Genomic DNA, 16,583 nt, shown 5'->3' on the forward strand with positions numbered 1-16,583 from the left:
GTTACTAAAACCTGAAGTTAGTTAAAGCAGAGACAGACCTGAGTATAAACTCTGGAGCAAACTCACCTGGATTTTAGGACAGATTGTACACACAAACTAAGCCCACCTCTGTTAGATAAAAGCAAAAGTCAAACCATCCTCACCTGGCTTTTGCAGGGGGACAATTAATTCCATTTCCCTGCATTGCTCCTCTCCATCCCTCTCCAACAGACCAGATATTGATAAATACCCAAACTAAAAGCAAAACCAGACTGAGATTCCCTTCCACACAGACCCAGGGGAGGAACTGGCACATCCCTGGCTGCTGGTGTTTGACAAACCCAGATGTTCAGGCTCCCACCTTTACTGATTTCTGCCATAATCCCCCCCAGTTTTCTCTCCCTGCATGGCCACACTTTGTGCTCTGAGTTCAGCAGGCTCCATCCTCACCTCAGGCTGTGTTTAGGTCTGGCCTTGCACACCTGGGGGTTCTCATTAAAGGAGATTTGGGGCAGCAAAGTTTGGAAAGCTTGGGAATGACCAAGGCAGGGGTCAGCCCTGATGGGGGAAAATGTGATAAGTGGCCATTGAATGGACATATACAGTGTGTGGTACAGTGGAGCAAACAGGAGCAATCCCTGGACCCAGGGAAAGAAAACAGAGCTGGTTGTGGCTGCAGTGGCAGGAGCTGGTCCTGGAGCTGGTATTGCAGATCCTGGGTGAAAATCATCCTTGATCTGACACAGATAAAGTTGTCAGAGATGGCCACTCACTCTGTTTAAAGATGCTGCCTGTGATAACTGGTGCTTAAGGGTCCTTGCTCCACAGCAGGATTAAGACAGTTCCCAGGCAGTGGGAAATGCCCCACTATTGCTTTAGCAGACAGAAGGAGATATTATATTTATTTCTATAACCACACAGTAGGGAAAACAGGCAAAAAAATTCCTATATGAGCTAAAAAGGTATCAATACACTCACTCCCAAATCTTCTGTCTTCAGCAAAACCCAAAACATCTGCTGCTGCACACTCAGCACTACATAGAAATTATTCACAGCTCTGCCACAGAGTCTTTTTTTCCTCTATTTTGCAAATATTTGCTGTGGGGCAATAGCAGAATTTCTGCCATGCCTTCAGAGCAGTGTCTGTGTGTGTGCAAGGAGCTGATGTTCAGTGGGGGAAGCAGAGGAGTGCACAGGTGAAATGGTGCAGGATGTGCTGCTCCAGCTCACAAATCAGGCTCTGAATCCTGGCACAACAAGCAAAACTCCCGAGAGTCCCTCTGGAGACCCTCAATTAGCCCAGTGTTAATCAGGTGGGTTAATCACTGGTGTCTCATCAGCTCTGCTCTGGCAGCAGGAGGGAGGAGAGGGGGACTCCACCTGCATCAGATCCACTTGTGGATTGGTGTCATGAGCCCCCAGCTTATTCCAGACATGGACCCCAAGATGTCAGAACCCAAGCCCCCCAAGAATCCTGAGATTCCCTGCCCAGATGATCCCTAAGGTGCCTTTTAACCCAAACCACTCTGAGATCTCTGGTGTAGGCACTCAGGACAGCAGCAGCTCTGTGAAACCACGAGCTGCCAGCCTGCAAGTTCCAGCCCTGTGAGCTGCCAGGAGGATGAGCTGAAGCCACAGTTCCTGGCTGGATCAGCTCCTGGCTCCCTGGGAAAGGCTGCATGCTGTGCTTCCTGCCAAGGTGCCTTCACAAACAGCCCTACCCCTCCACACCTGAGGAGCCAGAGCTGCCCTTTCCTTCCAGGGAATGTTCTGCAGAGTGCCCTCAATCTAAAATAACAACAAGAAGCTGGGATAAGACCCAGATGGGATCTGCTGCCATCACAGACCCTCTGGCAGGGTTGGCCCAGGTCCCCCATCCATGGCAAAGTGCTTCAGGAATAACAAAAATCCCCCAGTCTGTGCAAAGAACAGACAAAGCCTGTTCCTCACTGCATTAAAACGCTTAGCTTAGTGTTGCAACAGGTTTTTCAAACATTTCTGGCTCTGGTAAAACATTTTAATAACCCTGATAATGTTTATCATGTGGTTAGGGGTGCTTGGGCTGGAATAAGCCATAACTCAGCTGGCAGGAACCCCAGGAACCAAACAGCTCCTGTCTCTGGGCTGATGTCCCTGACTCACACCCTCCCCAGGCTGGCACCAGGCATGGGAGGCAGCACAAAGCCCTGGGGGGAAATATTTTTAATGGCCTCAGTGACTTAGGCACATAATGCCACACAAAGCCAAGGAGGCTTAGGGCCAGATGTTCCACAGCAATTCCAGCTCATGTTCCCATCAGGGTTTAAGCAGAGCCCCAGGGAATTGCACAGCAGAGAAAGGTGCAGCAGCTCCCTGGAGGAGGGACTGAGGGGGATGGAGAGGAGATGTTGAGCTCAGAGAAGCCATCACAGCCCTGGGTTCCACCAGCCCACTCACCAAGCCCCTGGTCCAGACCCTGAGGAGCTCTTACCCTGCCAGCACCTTGCAAAAAAAAAAAAAAAAAAAATTAATAATTTCCTTATGGGGAGAATGATTTGAGCTCCCTAGGGGGTGTCACTCCAGTGTGGTGCCTGTTGGAATGGTGGGAAACAGGGCTTTAGGTAAACAGGATATTCCCTGCAGGGAAATCCCCCAGCAAGCAGGAAAGAGGTGGATTCCTGGAGCAGGGTATTTTCCACTCACTGGTAGAAATAGGTGGACAGAGCCCCAGGCTGTGCTTTTGCTTTTCCTGTTATGTGAGCAAAGCTTTAGGCAGGTCACTCTTTTTTTTTTTTTTTTCTTTTTCCATTTATCTCGGACATTCTGGCTTTATTTTGTTGATTCAGTTGAACATGTGACTGTGCCACACCAATTTATTGGGGTTTTCACCCTGGCTTCAGGATGTGTGATGCTGTTATGTCTGCTTGCACACGTGCATCAGCCCAGGGTGAGTTTACACTACTTGAAAAGTGAAAAAATGGTTGGGAAGAATTTCCATCAAAAGTATCAGAGCAGGTTCATGTGGTGGAGGAAATAACAGAGAGGTTGGAGCACTTGAAGCACCCAGCAATGTTCAGGGACAGTGAAGGCCATGGGAAAAGGTTCTTCTCTCATCACTCTCCTTGTGATGTCTAGGATTACAGCTTTTCTATTTTCCAGAATCTCTGCTGCTTGGTGTGTAACTCTGAAACTTCATATTAGGTGTTGGTAATTTCATTTCACAGGGTAGTGACAAAACAATCCCTTCCCAGCTGGAAAATCAAGGACACCCAGCACCCAAAAAGCAGAAACAGCAGTGAGGGAAAGGGGGCAAGGCAGGGGCTGAGACTTCATAGCCTGGGGCTGTGCTTGGATAATTGACCCCAATGTGCAAATGAACCAAAACTTGTAAAAGGGTAAAACTCATGACCAGGATCCACCTTGAATTTGATTTGGGTGCAGCCCCAGACAGGCTCTTGCACTGCCCAAGGTGAATCCTTTCAATAAATTCCTATTTTATCCCCTTTGCTCTGTTCCAGGTCAGCCTTTCCAGGCATCACCAGGATTCAGTGGTTGGAAGCCAAAGCTGGGGGAGTCAAGTCCCTCAGGAAGGAGATTGACAGCTGATAAAATAGTCCAGCAGTGATTTAAGTTTTCATTTTGTAGAATCACAGAATCATAAAATGGTTGGAATGGACCTCAAAGCTCATCTCATTCCAACTCCCTGCCATGGGCAGGGACACCTTCCACTGTCCCAGGCTGCTCCAAGCCCTGTCCAGCCTGGCCTTGGACACTCCCAGGGATCCAGGGGCAGCCACAGATTTTTTGGGAAACCTGTGCCAGGGCATCACCACCCTCAGAGCAAGGAATTCCCAATTCCCACTATCCCACCCATCCCTGCCCTCTGGCAGTGGAGCCATTCCCTGTGTCTGTCCCTCCATTCCTTGTCCCCAGTCCCTCTCCAGCTCTCCTGGAGCCCCTTCAGGCTCTGGAAGGGGCTCTGAGCTCTCCCTGGATCCTTCTGTTCTTCAGGCTGAACAACCCAAGGAGTGCCTGAGCCAGGAGGGGATTCAGGGGGGAATTACAGAGCTGAGGATAGCAGGATGCAATATTTCAATATTTGCTGTCCTGTTCCACATGTGTGGTGCACTTGGCTCAGCCTCTCCAGGAGCAGCACACACAGCAGCCTGGGCTAAGCCACTGCCTCCTTTTCTCTTTTTCCTTTTTTTTTTTCCCTGCTATAAACACAGGAACATTCCATGATGGATTATAGGACTTAAGCACATGGAGCCTATGGAGGGAATAAATTCAGTGGGAAGGTTGAGTACCAGGAGTCAGAGCACTGACTGACATGGAATTGGCTTTGGTGGAGCTGTGCTGATTTATTGCAGCTGAAAAACTGAGCAGAGGTGGAAGGAGCATGGACAGCCTTCCCTGCTGGAGGCTGCTGCAGCTTTGGGGCATGAGCCCAGCTTGGCATCTCTGTCCCCAGGGGTTTCCAGGGCTCATTTAGTGACCTGGAGCCAGGAAAATCCCATTTCATGGAGCAGGGGATCACAGACATGCTCCCCTCCAGCACTGCTGTGGCTCCTGATCCAGGCTGTGTGCTTTGCTCTTCAAGGACACAAGTGTCACTTTTCCCTCTTGGCTTGTCCCCAGCTGTCCCAGGATGGTAGGGGGACACCCAGCACACCCAGACCATGCCAGCTGTGCCCTTGCCAAGGCAGAGACCCCTGTGGTCCTCCAGCTGTGACCACTGACCCCTCAATCTGCTGCCACACCAATTATTATCAGTAACAATCCCTGCAAGGAGCTGAGGGGTGGCCAAAACACACCAAAGGACTTTCACCCCACTCCCAGGGGTGCAACAAGGTGACTGGGGTGCATGGTCTGGGCAGTGAAGAGCCCAGCACAGGCAGGGTCTGCAGGCACTCCATGGCTCTGAAGGTTTTTGGGAGGCTCAGCTCCTCAGCCCGAGGCTGCAATAGGGAAAGGAACGTGAAGGAGGATTGAATTTCAGTGGGATCTGAGCCCCACTGCCCTCAGGGCCAGCAGAAGCAAACACAGCATTTATCAGGAGCAGCACCTCAGATGGGGCTGGCACCTGATAACCTGACACTGCTGCTCCCAGGGCAGCCAGCTCCAAGGACACCCTTCCACCCGGGCCAGGCACCCACAGACCTGCTGCTGCTAATTACCCTCGATAATAATGCTGCCAGGAGCTCCTAAACCTGTAATTAGAAGCAAAAGGAGGAGATGGATATGTGGCAGGGCAGGACTGGGAAGCAGGAGCTGCTCCTGGTCAGCAGGCAGGCTGGAGAAGGTGTGCAACAAGAGACCTACATGAGCATCATTAATCTGGAGCCTCTAATTGGGAGTTTGGACAGATCCTTTTCCATCTGTCTTCAAAGAAGAAGGGCCAGAGCTGCCTGGAGGAGGCTGGGGCAGGGTGACCACCAGCCCCTGCCAGGCTGGCTCGTGGAACTGCTGCCTGGAACAGAGGCTGGGCAGAGCAAAGGGGATAAAATAGGAATTTATTGAAAGGATTCACCTTGGGCAGTGCAAGAGCCTGGCTGGGGCTGCACCCAGATCAAATTCAAGGTGGATCCTGGTCATGAGTTTTGCCCTTTTATAAGTTTTGGTTCATTTGCACATTGGGGTCAATTATCCAAGCACAGCCCCAGGCTATGAGGTCTCAGCCCCTGCCTTGCCCCCTTTCCCTCACTGCTGTTTCTGCTTTTTGGGTGCTGGGTGTCCTTGATTTTCCAGCTGGGAAGGGATTGTTTTGTCACTACCCTGTGAAATGAAATTACCAACACCTAATATGAAGTTTCAGAGTTACACACCAAGCAGCAGAGAGTCTGAAAAATACAAAAGCTGAAACCCAAGGCATCAGAGTGAGTTCCATCTTCCCTCTCTACAAGCAGCCTCCTGGACCAGGGACACACATCACAACCTGCTCCTGGGCTGGCTCAGCCCTGCAGCCCCGGGGGAGGATGAATTTCCCTCTCTGCTTTCAAACCGTGCTGCTGGTTATTGCTTACCACTGTATCAGCCATCAAAGTTCCCATGAAAACACTGAATAGGACACAAATTGCAAATTAGGCTTTAATTAGAAGCTGGCACCTGCTTTCCTGACCAAGAAATACAATGAAGACGTCTATATGTTGCTATGGCAGTCCAGAAACATAGATTTCACTTTCAGGACCCTTTGAAGACAAATTTACTCAGCACTATAAACTTGTATGCCAAAGTGATTAACACTTTAATGCTAATATCAAGCTGGACCAGTTACACACATTTTATTCATTAGAAGGCATCGTTTTTCAACTGTGCCTTATCAGTATGTAAATGAGATTTTGACTCAGTCATTGTCTGCTCCCAAAAGCGCAGCCAAAGTGAATTCAATTAATGCGATTTACATCCCAATGTGACACGCGAGGCTGTGCCGGGCGTGATAAGGGAGCCAGATGGGAGCTGGGCTCCCGGCAGAGCCCAGCCTTCACCCTCCTCCTCCTCCTCCTCCCGAACAAAGACACGCAGCCACCTCCACCCCAAACCTGGTTTACTCCCCCCTGGATGCTTCTGCTGGCAGGGGACACCCTGTGCAGCCACTGAAATGTTTGAAAACACGGGAACACCTCCTGTGCCAGCCCAGGGTGATTGAGGACAGACTCCAGCCTGTCTTCTTTGCTCATGGAGCCGTACAGATGTGCAAAACAGCTGGTTCAGCACTCCCACTGCAAGGGCAGAGCCTCACCAGATCCTGGCTTCCCACTGAACAATCCCTCTGGCTTTTCCCTGATCTGATCCTCCTGCTGGCAGTGCTGGCCTTGCCCCAGCCCCAGATTTTGGTGAATTGCTGGGCTGGAGCCAAGGGAAGCAGGATTGTTGTGTCCTCACTGTCACACTGCACAGCATCTCTGTGTGGTGCTTCAGCCAGAAACCTGAGCTTATCTCAGAGCTCAGGGTTCTTCCACTGATGCCTAGAGGAGCTGGAACAGAGTTAATAAAGTGGATATAAATAGTAATAAAGAATAAAGAATAAAGAGGATATTTACCTATTTTTTGAGGGGCAGTGCCACTGCCACAGTCGTGGCCCTGCCCAAATGGCTCCAAGATGGAAGCAAAAGAGGAATTGGTCACAAGATCTCACATTTTTATAGGTTTTAGTCCATTTGCATACAGAAGTAAACTCTCATTTTGTAGCTTCAAGTCATGAAGTTTCATCCTCCCTGCTTGCCTCCCTGCCCTCCTCTTTTCATGTTGTTTATGCTTAGGGCCAGAAGTTTGAAGAGATTGTCCTGAGTCCACAATTGGAATAGGATTTTTTTTTGTCTTCACTATCCTGTGAAAAGATCCTAGGAACCCTTAATATAAAACTAAAAGCTTCACACCCAAGCAGAACAGAGAAACTTCAAACTTAAGAAATCACCATGGCTCCCAGGACTCTTTGGCACCTGTTTGACACCTGGGAAAGCGCAGGCAGGCATTCCTGGGAAGGGCTCATGGGCATTTTGCCAACACCTTGTCAAAACCAGAATGTGTTGGGGTCTGAGTCACCCCCAAAGCCCTAAAACAAGGCTCAGTGCCTGCTCTTAAATGCAGGAACTCACCCAAAAGTGCTACTGATACACACAATAGGTGTAAGAACACACACACAAGAGCCTGGGAGTTTAAAAAAACAACCTTTTCCTTAGGTGAGCTTCACCTGGGAATTCCATGGGTGTTTCTGCCCTTGCTCCTGCCAGGACACTGCCCAGACACTGCGTGGATGCTCCTTGGATGGAGCTTTGGAGGGCAGAAAGCCACCAATGCCAGGCCACTTTGTTCACAGGGTAATAAATTTCCTGCTGAAGGGATGTTAAAATTCCCAAAGCAGGCAGCATTTGCTGCTTTATTCACCTAATGCTGCTTGGAGCCAGGTAAAGCACTGAAGTCTCTCCAGTGCCAGTGCTGGCCCAGCCCAGGTGGATGCTCTGTTTGAGCACAGGGTGGGTGCACAAGGGCTCTGGGCAGCCCCAGCCTGAGCTGGCAGCCCTGGCTGTCCTGGTGTGAAGGACAGGTGTCTGCCAGTAAAGGCAGGAGCTTCTCTTTGAAATGGAGAATATAAACCCCCTCCCTCCAAATTATTATTATAATTTTGAAATTAAGGGACTCTCAGGCAAAGAGATGGGAATTAGGAATAACAGTTCTTTACTAGGAAAATTAAAATAGAAATACAGTATTACACAGAACAATCCCAACCCTGCCAGAGTCAGAATCCAAGCTGGCACAGTCAGTCAGTCAGGGTGGTGGCACAGTCCCATTCCATGGTGCTGCATCCTCCTGCAGGGGCAGATGTGGCTCAGCTGGAGCAGTGCTCCTGGAGAAGGGGCAGTTTCCTCTGAAGCTCCAGGGATGATGTGGAAGGGTCTGGTTTTCCTCTGGAATCCAGTGGAAAGAAGGTGCCTTGGTGTCCCAAATCTCAGTTTTTCTCTGGGTGGGAAAGGCTTGGCTCCTGCCCTGGCTGGAGCATCTCCCAGTGGGATGATGGAATTTTATTAGCCATGCCCTGGGACTCAGTGGCCATGAACAGGAGAAATCTCCTGGAGGGAGGATGGGCTGTGGGAAGATAAAGATGATTGCCCAGCTGGTTTAAAGATGGCCAATGAGCAGAGAATATGTGCCAGGAGATCAGGGGCACTGCCCCAGCCAGTTCAACAGATGGGGACAGAGTATGCACACTGCTGGACACATCCTGTATTGTAACCCAAGACATTGGCACAGCTGAGAAACAGGAGTGGAGCAGAGCCCACACATCCATGAGAGTTAATTAATCCAGGGAAAGTCCAGAGGGAGCTGAATTTGTCCCCAGGGTCACCCTGCCCATTGTGCCCTCCATCCTTCCAGGGTCCCCTGCCCCTCTTTCACTCCCCAAAATGCCTCTCATCCTCTGTGCTTGCACAGCCCATTTCCATGGCTGCACCATGCAAGGAAAGCTTCCCCAGACACATCCCTGTCCTGCTTGATCCCTTTCACCTGTTCAACCCCTCCCTCTCAGTATTCCCTGCCCCATTCCCCCTCCTGCATCCCCATCCTCACCACCAGCACCCCAATCTGACCATTTTCCTTACAGCAACCTCCCCATCCCAGCTCCATTTGGGTTTCCAGGTCTGGGCAGATCCTTCATGCTGAGAACCCCCAGTAAATCATTGTGTGCCCCTTTCAGCCAGCCAGCACTTTGCTATCCTGAGCACAGTTAACCTTTTTCCACAAACGAAGCATTCCAGGACAATTATTCACCTTGGCAGGGCGACTGTGGAGGAAAGCAAAGAGGAAAAGACATTTCTAGAGAGGCAAATCTGCCTGGGAGCTGGAGCAGTCCTGTGACCCCAAACACAAAGTCAATTGTTGCTCAAAATCTTCCCTTTTTAGAGTTCAAAGGACAGGCAATAAGCAAGCTCAAATTATAGCTGGGCCTTAATGAAGTTGCTTTCAGGCAGAATTGCCTGTTTATTCATGCAAATTCACTGTAACCAGCTTAGGCACATTATCCAGGGCTGGACCTGGGGGAGACCCTGGCTGCCTGGGGGAGATTAGGAGAGGGAAATTGAGGGTTGGGTATCAGCACAGGCAGTTGAGGTGCTTCCAGATATCCCGATTAATTCCCAGGCTGGCCTGGCATTAGGATAATAGAGCAGCCCCTTGTTGCCTGGGTGCATGACTGCTAACGATGGGCCAAGTCCCCAGGGAAAACAGCATCCCATTGATCAGCCCCTGATCAATACCTGCTTTGACTAGGGGGAAATGCTCATTCATCTGCTACGTGCAGGTAATAATGAGAGTGTGGGGGTGGCTGGAATAAACCCTGGGGGATGTGAACACCCCCTCCCCTGCTGGTGTCAGCAGCAGCTCTTGTCTCTGCAGATTTTAGACACAGAGCCCTGGTGGCTTGTGCTGCCTGGGGAGGGGAAAACACGAGCCATGGCTCGCCAGAGCACACGGGGGCAGGAGGCAAAGCAGCTTCCAGGGTTTGTTTTAGGGGAATTTGGGCACCCAGAGCCAAAGACCCTCATCCAAGCATCCTCCCAGGCACTGCTGAAGGGAGAGCTCAGAGCCCTGCAGAGCCTAAAGGGGCTCCAGGAGAGCTGGGGAGGGACTGGTGACAAGGGATGGAGGGACAGGACACAGGGAATGGGACACTGCCAGAGGGATGGATGGGATAGTGGGATGGAATTCTTCACTGTGAGGGTGGGGAGCCCTGTCACAGGGTGCCCAGAGAAGCTGTGGCTGCCCCTGGATCCCTGGAAGTGTTCCAGGACAGGGCTTGGAGCAGCCTGGGACAGTAGAAGGTGTCCCTGCCATGGCAGGAGGTGGAATTTGATGAATTTAAGGTCCCTTCCAAGCCAAACCATTCTGGAATTCTGCCATTTGAAGAGCAGAGGAAGTTTCTTCAGCTGCAGGGGCCAGAGTTTAGAGCAGGTTTTCAGTCACTGTAGGGTAAATCCAGGGTGGTTGAAGCACACCCCACCCCTCATGAGCAGCACTCTGGCAGGTGATGGCACTTTGGCATCACTGATGCAGGAGGAGCTGGAGGAGCTGCCCAAGCTTGGAGATGGAGGGAATGGAGAACAATGGGCTGGGAACCCCATGAATCTCATTAGAGCTTATACCTGCTACCCCAAAAAGCCAACAAAAAAAGAGATTTAAGTGCATTTAGCTCATGAATTGGGGTGTTCCCAGAGCACATGGTGAGCCTGTTCACCAGGAAAAACCCACATTCCTGCAAAACAGATGAGCACCCCTGGCTCTTGAATGGCAGGAGAGGCAGCCCAAGCTGGTGTTTTGTAGCTTCAGGAAAGTGGGGTAACATGTTATTTTTCCATTTGTTATTTTCCTATTTAACGAGGCTGTCCCAGGGACACAAATATCAGCTTCCTCTTCCTTATCAGCTGCAGGGCTGGGGGGAATAACAGGCTGCTGACACCAATTAACTCCTTCCCACAGCAGGGTGCTCCATGGATGTTACTGCATCCCCTCCAGGCCAGTGGGTTACAGCTCTTACCAAGGATATCTGTAAAATAAAAATAAAAATAAAAATAAAAATAAAAATAAAAATAAAAATAAAAATAAAAATAAAAATAAAAATAAAAAATTATTTTTTAAATGCCACAAAACAATACTGAAAGGGAAAAGCTGTTTTCAGCTGAGCCTGTTAAAAATATTGTGTGCCATGAAAGTCAGAGCCTCATGTTCCCAAGAGCAGCTTTGTGGCCCTAATAACTCAAAATTGGCTCAGGTTGAAGAGGCTCAAGTCTTCCTGCAGGTGGTCTCCTAACCAGCCTGGGGAGCAGGATGGGCAAGGGAAAGCCCCTTTCAGTGCCTTTTAAGTGAAAATGAGAAAAATTATTTAATCACCACAAGTCTTCCCACTCTTTTTTCCTGTTAGGCTGACACAGCCAACCCAACATCCATTCTCTTCAACCCAGCACTGACCTTCAAACACCCTGAAAAGTGCAGGGCTGCCTAAAATCACAAAGGACCAAGAGTAAAGGAAATATTTAGTAAAGGCTTGACAGGATCTGGATCCTGAGCAGGGCTCAATCCTTTATGACAGACCCTGGTTCAGGTTGTCCAGGGGGTGGTGGGGTCACCATCACTGCTGGTTTGAGGCTTCCAAGCCCCTAAAATACTGCACTTCCACTGCATTCACCTTCTCCCCACTGAATTTTAATTCACAGGGTTTGTATCTCCCCAGCCAGCCCAGAACCACCCCCAGGTGCCATGACCCAAACAACTCCCATGAGGAATTTCCTGCAGCCAGGGCAAAACTCCAGCTCACCCAACAGAAAGGCTGCAGAACAATGCAGTGGGTGCAGCCCTAGAAATCCAGAGTTAATTAAGCCTCTCACTGGCAAAATCTTTTAATTGCATAGCAGCTGCCTGGCCAGAGGCTGCAGGGAGGCTTCCCCTGCTCCTGCTGCCTGGATCCAACAATTCTACAAAAAGAGGAAAAAAAAAAAAAAAAACCTTGAGATTTCTCCAGACCTGATGGAAGTAAAGAATCACCCCACTAATACCCAGCACACAGACCTGTCAGAGCATCAGGACCTTTCTGGAAGGGAATTCCTGTAGATTCCTTGATCCTGTCAGGGTGAGTGACCCAGATGTGTGGGTGGGATATAACCCAGGAGCAGATTTTCTTGAAATTGAGATCAAGAAACAGAGGACAGAGGAGACACCAACATCTTTTTAGCAAGGACAAAACTATGAATTAGTGGAGACCAAATTCCCTGCCAGCTCCTCTGCTGGACACAGATTTGATCTAGAGCTGTTCTTGTCATGGGGTTTGGACTTTATTGGTCCCTCCCAACCCAACCCATTCTCTGATTCTGTGATAACCCAGGGAAATCTCACAGCAGTTTGAGGCAGGGACAGGATGTGGCAGCTTTGGCACAGGACAGGATGTGGCAGCTTTGGCACAGGACAGGATGCTCACCCTGCTGACACACAGCCCAGCTCTGCCTCCACACATCACTCATCCAGCCAAAAAACCATCAGGGTTTCCCTCCTGAAGGCAAAACAAGCCACAAAAAATTCCTTAATCAAACAATACCATTAAACAGAAATACTATTGGCATGGGATAATGCCACCCTTGACTGCCCATGAATGCAGGGAGGGGCAAGGTGGTTCCAGAGGCAGAAGAAATGAATCCCCAGACCCTTCTATCACTGTGACATTATTTACATTACAGCCTGCAACCAGTGGACATGTAATTGTGTCACTTGATGGATGGCCCTGGAGCAGGGTGCAAATTTCTTTACTGCCCTGCTGAGTCCAGGCAGGGAAGGGGATGTTGTATCCACCCCAGGCAGATTTTGGAGGTGTAGGAGGCCCTTTCAAACCTGTTTCTTTTTGTCCTGCCAGCCAGGCCCCATCTCTTTTACCCTGCTGCAGGGACATGTGGCAGGCATAGAAATTGCAAATGAGGCTATTGCCACCTGCTTCTGCACAGTGCAAATCCCATTCTTTTGGGACAAAGAGCTGCTGCCAAAAGAGGCTCACCAGTGCTCCCAGTTCACCACCATGGCTGGGGGAAGAGTGTGCACTCAGGGATGCTGGGTCCTGCCAAGAGCATCCCACAGGTGGTCCTGCCATGGGATGCAAAATGAGTCTCCCCCTCACGTGGATAATAAAAACTGAGTAGCAAAAAAACCCAAAAAAACAAAGGCACCCCAAAATTAAAACAAAACCCCCAAAAGGACATGTTTATGTTTTATATATTCAATTTCTATTTCTCTTGCTGATGTTGGAGCAGCCAGGGCTGGCTCCTCCAGGCACTGAGTAGCACAGTCAGCACACAGCTGTTCTTCACCAAACCCAAAAATTAGATGAAGAGCCAGGATCTGTGTTAAACCCCTTTTTCACGTCTCTGCATGGTCAAGGAAAGGTGGCAGGGAGTTGGGTATTGCCAGGGAAGGAGAGAAAGTCCTAAACATCCCATGGTCCCTCCATGGACATGGAGCAGGGCTCAGCCTCTCCCCCTCCAAACCATCCATCCCTGAGCACTGCTGCCCCAAACTGCCCAAATTTTTCAGGAGAGCCAAAAATCCATCACCCACTTCCCTGATCCAACCTCCTCCAGGAGGAGAAGGAGCTCAGGGTGAGGGGAGTCCGGGGCTGTGCTGGGCAGAAAAATGCAAAACACAGTAATTATCTGTTGCAGAGCCCTGTTAATGATTAAGTTTGGGAGACTCTAACAATCAAGCCTATTGAAAAGAATAACAAGGGTTTCAAAGTGTTTCCTCCGAACCATGTGACAGCAAATTGTTCCATGCAGAGGGCTCTTAATTCAAATGCTCGTTGTCATGGGGACAGGATAACACCCCTCCTATTCAGGGATGCCACACAAGCAGCTACTATTGCTCATAATAGGCCTTTGAGATTGAGCCATGGTTTATAAATAACACCCCCCCAAAAAAAAAAATTATCTGGAAAATAATATTGGTGCTCAACATACCTAAAACAGGACAGGAAAAAGACCAGAGAGTCTAAGGGCTGTGGAAAGAGCTGAGAGCTCATGGATGGATGGATGGATGGATGATGGATGGATGGATGGATGGATGGATGGATGGATGGATGGATGGATGGATGGATGGATGGATGGATGGATGGATGGATGGATGGATGATGGATGGATGGATGGATGGATGGATGGATGGATGGATGGATGGATGGATGATGGATGGATGGATGGATGATGGATGGATGGATGGATGGATGGATGGATGGATGATGGATGATGGATGATGGATGGATGGATGGATGGATGGATGGATGGATGGATGGATGGATGGATGGATGATGGATGGATGATGGATGGATGATGGATGATGGATGGATGGATGGATGATGGATGGACGGATGGATGGATGATGGATGGATGGATGGATGGATGATCAATGATGGATGGATGATGGATGATGGATGGATGGATGGATGGATGATGGATGGATGGATGGATGGATGGATGGATGGATGGATGGATGGCTGATGGATGGATGATGGATGGATGGATAGATGGATGGATGATGGATGGATGGATGATGGATGGATGATGGATGGATGTGGGAAGCAGATCACTGTGGCCTGTGCTCTCACAGTGTTGATGTGCTTCAGCCACGTGTTCACAGGCAGGAGTTTCCCTCTAATCCCAAAATGTCACTGCCAAAGTCCCAAAGCTAAAGAGCTGCCTGTGTGCTGCCAAGGCACTGGAGGAGGGCAGGAGGCACTGCTGGCACTGGTTGGGAATTCAAATATGGAGAAACCTGGAGAAATAGATTCTCCAAAAGCCATCACCACTGGCTCATCTGTGATAGTCCATCCCATTGCATCTCTCCCCACACCCTCACCTTTGAGGGGCTCTCCCACATCTTATACAAAGCATTCAGGCTTTGCTGCTTCCCCCAACACCTCTGGGACAGCTGACTGGAGCAGTACACAGGAGCCCTGAGGAGAGGCTGGAGCTGATTTCTCTGTCCTTGCTTGTGACAACTTGCTCCAAATTCCTGGGACTCATTCTGGTGTCTGAACCCATGGAGAAATCAAATGCTGCTGCTGGGAGGGATGGAGAAGCTGAAGCCTTTGGGCAGGCTCTGAGCTTGGAGCTGCCAAATTTGGGCTAAAATCAGCTGTGACATCAACAGCTGCTGCACGAGCTGCTCGCTCACCTTCTGCTCACAGGAGCCAGGGAAACATTTGTACAAAATATGAAATCAGTTCCCAGGAGCTGCTGAAACGCACCAGGAATTTCTGGGACAAATCCTGCAGGCTTTAAGAGCTTTGTCCACGTTTGGGGTTTCAGGATTTAACAGTGGATCCTTAGGAGTGTGGGTGTTTAACCAGTGGATCCCCTTGCTTCGGGACACCACAGTTAAGGGAGCTCCAGTAGGGACAGAATAAGATCATGGATGGTTCTGAAACACATGGAAAGCTCTCGTGGCTCAGGACATCCCATGCTGCAGGCCACCAGCAGCTGGGAGAGCATCACTAACCCCTGCCAGCCCCTGGGCTGGTGGCTGCTGGAGGGAGCTTGGAGAGCTTTTGTCCTTACCCTGCCCAAAAACCCTTCTATTTTCCCTTAGGTGATGCACAAAACCACAAACCCCCGGGGCTGGGAGGTGTGAGATGGCACTGGAGGGGCACGATGCCACCCCAGAGCTCCAGCCCTGCTTGCCCTGAAGGCATCCCTGAAAACACCGGGCTGCAGAGGGAACAGCTCCGACAGCTTCATTGTTCTCCTGAGAGGAAGGAGGAGGGAGGAAGGAGGAGAACCATCCCCTTCTGGCGTGGGAGCAGCGCAGAGGAGAAGGGACCCGCCAGACGGATGAGTCATTTCCATCGCCACCTCCTCCCCCAGTGCTGAGCATCCTCAGCAGGGAACAGGAGGCAATCCTTCCCCTCCAGGCTCCCTGACTACCGGTAGGGGAAGGAAAAAAAACCCCGGAGTGCTGCCAAAACCCCATCCCTGCAGGATGTGTGTGCCCCCAGACCCAGCAGTGATGGAGCAAATGCTCTCAGAGCACCACTGACACCCAGCAGCAGCACTGATGTGATTTCCCTGCCCAGGCTTTCCCCCTCAACAACATCCCAAGCCAAAAGGATGGTGGGGACAACCCTGCTCATGAGTGGCAGCCTGTGCCCATCCCCAAAATGAGCTCCTGTGGATGCTGCAGCATCCCCCAGCATGATGCTCCTCTGAGCATCTCCAGCTGATGATGAGGAAACTTCTGTCTCATTACTAAAACAACTGGGAAAAGGCCAAAGGGAGCATCACACTTCACCCAGGGGTGCTACTCCTCACTTCTGCCTTGGGAGAGTGGTGGGAGACAGCTCCCTAAATTCCTTTCCAGGCTGATTCTTGTCCCATCTTGCAACTCCCTGCAGGCAGAAAGCTCCTGCAAAGCCAAGTCTGCCTTCATCACTTGCTCCCAGGTCTGGTAGCCAAGGAGTTTGAACCCAAGTAGGAAGAGATGTGAACAATCCAAACCCTCTTAAAACTGTCAGGGGACTCCTACCAGCCCTACCATTGTTCCATGCAATGTGTAAATAATTCAGGAAATTAAATAAAATGCTCTTCACTGAGTGTCTGCACCCCGGATTG

This window comes from Erithacus rubecula, assembly GCF_903797595.1.
Source record: "Erithacus rubecula genome assembly, chromosome: 6".
Taxonomy (NCBI): domain Eukaryota; kingdom Metazoa; phylum Chordata; class Aves; order Passeriformes; family Muscicapidae; genus Erithacus; species Erithacus rubecula.